This window comes from Pinus tabuliformis, chromosome X (genome assembly GCF_031772625.1).
Source record: "Pinus tabuliformis cultivar Carrire ecotype Pingquan chromosome X, CPIR1, whole genome shotgun sequence".
NCBI classification, from domain to species: domain Eukaryota; kingdom Viridiplantae; phylum Streptophyta; class Pinopsida; order Pinales; family Pinaceae; genus Pinus; species Pinus tabuliformis.
In genome coordinates this window covers 1,662,743,205-1,662,751,939 of record NC_142308.1, presented here as the reverse complement: position 1 = coordinate 1,662,751,939, position 8,735 = coordinate 1,662,743,205, and the positions used below count along the sequence as shown (strand labels likewise).

Genomic DNA, 8,735 nt, shown 5'->3' with positions numbered 1-8,735 from the left:
ACAACATAGTCTGGGCATTTTATTATGACAAAAAAAACCAATTTAACATTAATCCAAGGAGTATTTCATTCAAATGACATGGATAACATATCTTAAATCATAAATGATATATTAAAACATACAAAGAATACTTTTAAAAAATAAAATAAAAGATATCGCAATCATGTAGCAAGATAATTATACAAAAGATTTAAACAATTGACATCACATGACCAACGATTTTTCATTATTAAAAATTATTCAACTTACCTGGTAACCTCAGGAGCTCTGGTACCGCTCTGAATCCTCGAAACCTTCTAGATATTGATATTGATAAACCTCAAAACAACGTCATATTTAAGAGTTGACAAAACACAATGTCAACAACCTAATACCCAGACAGTGAAAATACGGTCCCAAACGTCACTATAACACAGTATTAGCCAAGAAGCCAAACTTAAAACTACTCGGACAGTACACACTTGGACATCAAACAAATCAATAACACCTTCAGGAAAACTTTAGTTGAAACAATGTGCCAATATCAGTCCCAATAATCATACAGATCCTGTCCTGCACAAGGATGAATTGCCACATGGTAATTCACCTCCTTTGTCATTTTATCATTGGCTGCGATTCAAGATAATACACATGGTTAATAAATATCTATATAAAAGGAATAGACATTTAAAATCTGTTAAATTTAATTGGGAATATATGCAATAACAGTACACATCTGCTATTTTACACTAATAGTATACTACAGTGGTTTAATTAGTAAGATCGTCATCTGTGAAGATTGTCATCAGTAAGATGGTCGTCTGTAAAGATCGTCTCCAGGAAAGAAATTTATTAGTAAGTTTTGCATCCCCTTGTCCCAAACCCCAGTTCATGAAAACTATAATGTAATGTATTGAAACAGAGAAGAGATCTTTCTTCGAAACTATAATGTAATGTATTGAAACAGAGAAGAGATCTTTCTTCAAGTCAGAACTGATTCATACCAGTATACAAGACGAGGGATGTCATTCATATTGTGTCCATCATTAGAGTAGAAAGATGGCTACGCTAATCTGTTGGAAGTTTGACAACTAATTATGTAAATTTGGGTAAAATGTAACAAGTTAGTTTTATACCAAAACATTGGTTATGTAACTGAAGAGACCCATATAAAATTGATGAATGCCCAAACTATTGTAGGGAGAATCATTATTGATTGAATAGAGATTCCAATCCCTTGCCCATGGATGTTTCCTTGACACTCTGTCAGGGTTTTACCACGTAAATCCTATGTTATTACTTGTGTGTTTGCATTCAGTTTTCCTGTTAGTTATATTCTTTTCTTGGTTGATGTATAACTGCAAATGCCTTATTTATGTACTCATTCCCCTATTCGAACAACAAATGGTATCAAAGCAATCTGCCTATGCGTGAGCCTAGCAGAGCAATCTGCCTGTGCATGAAGGCGAGTAGGAGTTATGAGTGGAAAAGCATGGAGTTGTTGTCTCTGCGTGAAGGCGAGGAGTGTGGAAAATCGTGAGAGTGGAAAAGCGTGGAGCTGTTGTCTCTGCATGAAGGCGAGCTCATTGTTGCGTGATCTCTGGATGAGGAGCGTGAAGATGAAGCCGCCAAATCCTGTCTTTGCATGAAGGCGAGCAAAAGCAGCTCATTGTTGCGTGATCTCTATGTGAGGAGCGTGAAGAGGAAGCCGCCAAACCCTCTGTCATTGCTGCGTGATCTCTGTGTGAGGAGCGTAAAGAGGAAGCCACCAAACCCTCTGTGTGTCTAGTGAAGCTGCGTTGATTGCATGCTGCCAGATTCTGGAATAGTGAAGGAGTCACCCTCTATGTGTCCGTTGAAGCGCTGGGTTGACTACATGTTGCCACAGTCGTGAGAAAAAAAAAGGGGTTGCGTTGTTGATCTGGAAAATGTCACACGCCCAGCGTTGACTGGTGGAGTTGAAGACCCTGTGTGATCTGTGTGTTGTTGGCTTGTGTGTTGTTGGCTTGAACGTGTTGGAGAAGAACCCTCTGCCCTACCAGTTGCTGGTTTGAAAAACGTCGAGGGGGTTGCGTTCACTGCACGCTGCCACAGTGGTCTCTGCGTGCTGCATGGAACCTTCGAACTCTTGCTCTCTGCGTGTTGCTGGCCATAGACCTGTGTTCTGCGTGGAAGAGCCATTGAACCATAACAGAGCCTGAGTTCTGCTAGAGGCCTGGCTTATGGATCCGGGTAATTTTTGTTAAATTTTGAGAGACATTTTTCAAGAAAATTTTTCCAGAAATTTGTGGTGGATTTGTTTAAATTGAAGGAAAGAAAAAAAAAGATCAAAGGTTTTTTTTCATTTAAATTGAAGGAAAGAATTCATTTAAATTGAAGGAAAAAAATCAAAGGGCTTTTTTCCATTAAAATTGAAGGAAAGAAAACAAAGGATTTGAAAATAAAAATATCTGTTGAAGGGTTGTTTTGGGGGAATTATTCTTTTTATATAGAAAAAGTTTTTGAAGAAAGGAAAAAATATAAACCTTAGTTGAAACACTGAAACTAAAAGTTAGGGATCAACTTGTGCAACAAGGGTTGCACAAGGCATTGGATGGGGCAACTAAGATACCTGCAACCATGACTGATTTAGACTGGGAGGACTTGGATGCCCGAGCTCTCAGTACTATCAGGTTATCCCTGGCGGATGAGGTTCTCTTCAACATTGTTGAAGAGAGTCCAGCTTCAGGTTTATGGGAAACGCTGGAAAAACTCTATATGACAAAGTCGTTAACCAATAGAATTTATCTGAAAAGACAATTGGACAGTCTTCGATTGGAGGAGGGTTCAAAAGTTGCAAAACATTTGAATGTTTCTAATACAATACACTCATATGCCAATTAACAGATATGAAAGTTAAAATTCAGGAAGAATACAAAGCTATAACCTTGTTGTGTTCTCTGCCCGAATCATGGGACCACTTCGTAACTTCAATCAGCTTGAGCACCGCTGATTCTTTGAAATTTGAATCAGTTGTGGGAGCTCTCTTGTCTGAAGAAGTACGAAGGAAATCCAGTATTGAAACAGCTGCATCAGAAGCCATGGTAGCTAGAGGATGGTCAAAGGAAAGAGGAGAAAAAACAAGGGGGTCTTCCAGGTCTAAATCGAAGGGAAAGAAGTGTAAGGCAAAATGTTGGCACTGCAATAAAATTGGACACCTGAAGAAAGACTGTTGGAAAAGAAAGGAATCTGATAACCCAAAGAAGGAAGCAAATCAGGTCGATTCAGGGATGATAGACGAAGTTTTACCTGCTAAAGAATTATGTAAGATAGATGAAACTTCACCTGAATGTAACGTCTCTCAGGGTTTAGAAAGCTGGTTGTTAAACTCTGGTGCTTCTCATCACGTGTCCACTCAGAAATTCGTTAACTTCGTATGAAAATGTAAATGGTAGTTCTGTGTTTATGGGTAATAATGTATCATGTCAGATTGTTGAGATGGGAAATATTAGGATTAAGATGTATAATAACACGGTTAGAACATTAACTAGTGTTAGACATGTACCTGATTTGAAGAAAAATTTGATTTCTTTGGGAGTGTTGGATTCGGATGGTTATAAGTTTACAGGTCAGAATGGCGTGCTGAAAGTCTTTAAAGGCGACCTAGTTGTTATGAAAGCAGAAAAGGTCGGAAATCTTTACAGACTCAAAGGAAGTACTCAGGTCAGTGAAACAGTAGTTGCGTCAGAAAAAAAAGAAGCAAGTACTCGTCTATGGCATTAGCGATTGGGTCACATGAGCGAGAAAGGTCTTCAGATACTGATGAAACGTAAATCTCTTCCCGATTTAAAATCTTTGAAGTTAGATTTCTGTAAACATTGTGTGTATGGAAAACAGTGTAAACAGAGATTTAAAACTGGAAATCATAATAATAAAGATATTTTAGACTATATTCATTCTGATCTGTGGGGACCATCTCCTGTTGTATCATATGGAGGTGCTCTATATTTTTTAACGTTTATTGATGATTTCTCCCATAAAGTTTGGGTCTTTATGCTAAAAAAGAAAGCTGATGTATTCAATATCTTTAAACAATTTAAAGCAATGGTAGAGAAAAGAACAGGCAAATCAATTAAATGTTTAAGAACTGACAATGGTGGTGAATTCACTTCAATAGAATTTGAACAATACTGTAAGGATGAAGGAATTATTAGACACAAAACCATTGTTTATACTCCTCAGCAAAATGGTGTTGCTGAACGTATGAATCGGACTCTTATGGAAAGAGCCAGAAGCATGATTAGCAATGCTAACTTGCAAAAGGAGTTGTGGGCAGAAGCAGTATCCACTGCTTGTTATTTAGTTAACAAATCACCTTCAGTAGCGATTAATTGTAAAATTCCTGAAGAAGTTTGGACAAGTCAATCTTGTGATTATTCACATTTAAGGATATTTCGCTGTGATGCTTATTCTCTTATTCCTAAAAATCAGCGTTCAAAATTAGATCCAAAATCAAAATGTTATGTCTTTGTTGTGTTTGACTATGCAGTGAAAGGACACAGGTTGTGGGATCCTACATTGCAGAAGATAGTCATTAGTAGAGATGTAACATTTGATGAATCTTATCTTTTAAAATCAAATGTTGAAAGAATTGAACAGGAACAGGTATCGCCAAATCAACAAGTTCAGTTGGAGGCTAGACCTTTCGGTGACAGTCAAAAGGAAGGAGAGACTTCTGGAGAAAAAGATTTTGAAGATACAAAGGAAGTTGTTGAAGTTTCTGAACCAGTTCAGGAACCAGTCACTCTAAGAAGGTCTACAAGGGAAAGAAAAACTCCCAAAAGGTATGAAGATTATGCTTCATCTTTTGCTTTGATTACTGAAGATGGGGCACCTTCTTGTTATCAGGAAGCAGTAGATGATATAGATAGCGAAAAATGGAAAACAGCTATGAAAGAAGAAATGGATTCCTTAGGCAAGAACAAAACCTGGGATCTTGTAGAACTTCCTGAAGGAAGAAGTGTTGTTGGATGCAAGTGGGTCTTCAAACTGAAATGGAAAGTTGATGGAAGTATCGAAAGGTATAAGGCGAGAATGGTAGCAAAAGGGTATTCTCAGGTTGAAGGTATAGACTTTCATGAGATTTTTTCACTAGTTGTAAAACTTGTTTCTATTCGTACTGTGTTGGCACTAACTGCATTACTTAACCTTGAGTTAGAACAGTTAGATGTTAAAACAACTTTTCTACATGGTGATTTGAATGGAGAGATATATATGGAACAACCAGAAGGTTTTGTACAAGGCCGCAGCAGAAAATTAGTTTGCAAGCTCAGGAAATCATTGGATGGTCTGAGGCAGTCTCCCAGACAATGGTACAAGAAGTTTGATTACTTCATTGTGAGCCAAAACTTTATAAGAAGTGAGTATGATCATTGTGTATACTTCAAAGGTTTCAATGGCATATTCATTATCTTAGCTTTGTATGTTGACGATATGCTTATTGCAAGCAAAAGCATGGAAGAGATCAACAGGTTAAAGGCTCAGCTCTCTAGGACGTTTGATATGAAGGATCTTGGAGCAGCAAAACATATCTTAGGCATGGAGATACATAGAGACAAGAAAAATGTTAAGCTTTGGTTATCACAGCAGAAGTATGTGGAGAAAGTACTTGAAAAGTTCTGTATGAACAATGTGAAACCTGTTAATGTTCCATTAGCTTCCCATTTTAAGCTTTCTTCGGTTTTGAGTCCTAGAACTGATGAAGAAAATCAATATATGTCTCATGTACCATATGCAAATGTTGTAGGCAACTTAATGTATGCGATGGTATCTACAAGACTTGACATTTCACATGCAGTTGGAGTTGTCAGAAGGTTCATGGCAAATCCAGGTGAAGAACATTGGCAAGCAGTGAAATGGGTGCTTCGATATCTAAGAGGCACAAGTGACCATTGCATCATCTTTAATGGTAGTGAAGGATCAGTCTGCGGATATGTAGATGTTCATAATGCAAGTGATTTGGACAAAAGAAGATCTACTACAAGTTATGTCTTTACTCTTGCAGGTGGAGCAATCAGTTGGATGTCAAAGATTCAAGAAACAGTTGCGTTGTCCACTACCGAAGCAGAATATATAGTTGCTTCAGGTGCCAGTAAAGAAGCAATCTGGTTAAAGGGTTTACTTGATGAGATTGGAAGGATGCAGGAGAAAGTGAATGTACTTTGTGACATTCAAAGTGCTATTCACTTAGCTACAAATCATGTTTATCACACCAGAACCAAGCACATTGATGTAAGGTATCATTTTTTGAGACATGTGATCGATGGCGGAAAAGTAGCTCTTCAAAGGGTCCATACGCGAGAGAATTGTGTAGACATATTCACAAAGCCAGTTACAATAGAGAAGCTACGATGGTGTTTAGCTTCTCTTAGCTTGCAGAAAATATGATGAATGGGCATGGGCAAGGGATTAGGAAAATTGTTGTCAAGGTGGAGTTTGTTGGAAGTTTGACAACTAATTATGTAAATTTGGGTAAAATGTAACAAGTTAGTTTTATATCGAAACATCGGTTATGTAACTGAAGAGACCCATATAAAACTAATGAATGCCCAAACTATTGTAGGGAGAATCATTATTGATTGAATAGAGATTCCAATCCCTTGCCCCGTGGATGTTTCCTTGACACTCTGTCAAGGTTTTACCACGTAAATCCTGTGTTATTACTTGTGTGTTTGCATTCAGTTTTCCTGTTAGTTATATTCTTTTCTTGGTTAATGTATAACTGCAAATGCCTTCTTTCTTTACTCATTCACCTTTTCAAACAACATAATCTCTCCTTAACTGATTCTACATTAAATAGCTCTAGGACTTTTTTGGTGAAATGTTTAGGTAAGCAGTGTTTAGAGAGGGCAAACATATTTGGGAATGTAACCAATGCATATACTCTCGAAGATTCCTTTGACCTGAAGAGGTCATTTCAATGTCATTGAAGATCTCAATCTTATCATGCTCCAAAGTGAACATGGTGGCATATTAGGCCAATCCACCAAAGGTCATGGTGGCATGTTAGGGCAATCCACCAAAGGTCAATTTCTCTGAAGGCATAAATGAACATGTAGGACTAGGTACGAATCCTAGGAAAACTTATTGTGGCTGATTAGCAGAACAGAACTGCTTGTGATCGTTGGTTCAGCCCTCAAGATTTGTTTTGACTTTGCAAGTGGGCTGGTTGTGGTACCTGACCTCTTCAGGCTAATTGCCTTCCAAAGGGATATATTGTTCCTCTTGAGTTTAAAGTAAGCATTTTCAAAACATTCTAAACAGACAATTCATTTTGGATTGATGGAATTGCAGGTATCACTTGTTAACATTACATAATTAAGTTGTGTAGTATGGGTATTTCAGGGTAGTGAATCTCTTTTTGAATTAAAAAAAATGCTTTTAACAATCCAAAATTGTAATTCAACAAAGTTTTTATGGATGGATTCTCATAATGACAAACTGGAAAAGGACAAAATGGTAGAATGTTTAGCCTTCTTCATATCCTTTGTCTGCAAAAGGAATGAGAACTAAGTGTGTCTTGAAAAGAACACTACAAACAAAGGGCACTGTATACAGAAGTGAAACGCAGTATAGGAATGACAACTAAGTGTGTTTGGAAAAGAACACTACAAACAAAGAGCACTCTATACAGAAGTGAAAGGCAGTATAGAAAAGGTATTTGATTAAGATTTTACAGAAAACAAGAAGGGCATATTAAAAGTTGCTCAAGATTTACTAAATTTATAACCAATTTTAATTCCTTCCAAATGAAAAAGTTATGCCGAAATAATCCTAAGCTTATCCACTCTTCCTACCAAGATGAAATTTCAAGAAAGATACACTGCGTCCTTACTACCTTACTGCAAAGTTGCGAAGCTATATAATGGTAACACTAAAGTAGTTTTAGCAGTCCTAATGTCAAATACAATTTTCTTAGGAGTCTTAATGCTAGCTTGATCAGAAGACCCATATTAACTATAGATTAATTATATAAGTAGTTAGATTATTTTTTTCATGGTATATAAAAAAAATGCCAAATTAGAGATTAATTATATAAGTAGTTAGATTACTTGTTTCATTGTACATAAAAAATGCCTTGTTGATGTATCCAGTAATTTCATTACCAAGAGTGGCATCAGAGCTATAATTAAACCATAGCTCTATTGAAGGTTAAGGAAAGAGTCATTTTCCAAGGTGATCCTGTCAGGCAAAAGTTAATGAAAGTTCAAAAGGCAAGTTATTAGAGATAATAAGGTTTTAAAACCTTAGCCTTCTAAATTTTAGGAAGCATTTTCTAATACTCGGGCAAGGGCTTTACAAGCACATTGAAAAGAAACAGAATATCAGACAGGATATATATGTAGAAATAAGTATGATGCCCAATGGGGATGACATATATCTGTGGATGAAGAGCCGCATCTACCCAGTAGATGATGCCTAATGGAAGGACACTACAAAACACGGAAGCAAAGAAGACTAGACTTCAAAATGAATGCATACTCGAACAAAGAAGAGCTTGTGCTTATATACAGACCACCTGCACTTTGGATACACAAAAAGGAGTCTGACAAAACGAAAGAAGAGATTGTAAACAAAAGATGCAGACCATTTCCATTTGAACCTTAAATATAAACACTCACCCACATACCCATGCAAAAGGTGCTGATCTGAAACCAAGAACAGAGCAAAAAGTGTTTGCATGAATTCGACCCTTACATTAGACTTGAACTCAAAAT

The 8,735-nt window shown here is 37.0% G+C and overlaps 1 long non-coding RNA gene across 1 annotated transcript in view; it reads right to left on the bottom strand.

Annotated features, from left to right (window-relative positions):
- Positions 1–216: 216 nt before the first annotated feature.
- Positions 217–8,735, bottom strand: part of LOC149146390 (uncharacterized) — a 42,523-nt gene continuing 34,004 nt past the window's right edge. Inside the window, exon 3 of the long non-coding RNA XR_016264327.1 lies at positions 217–609. This is a non-coding gene — a long non-coding RNA (uncharacterized LOC149146390). The remainder of the gene's footprint in view (positions 610–8,735) is intronic.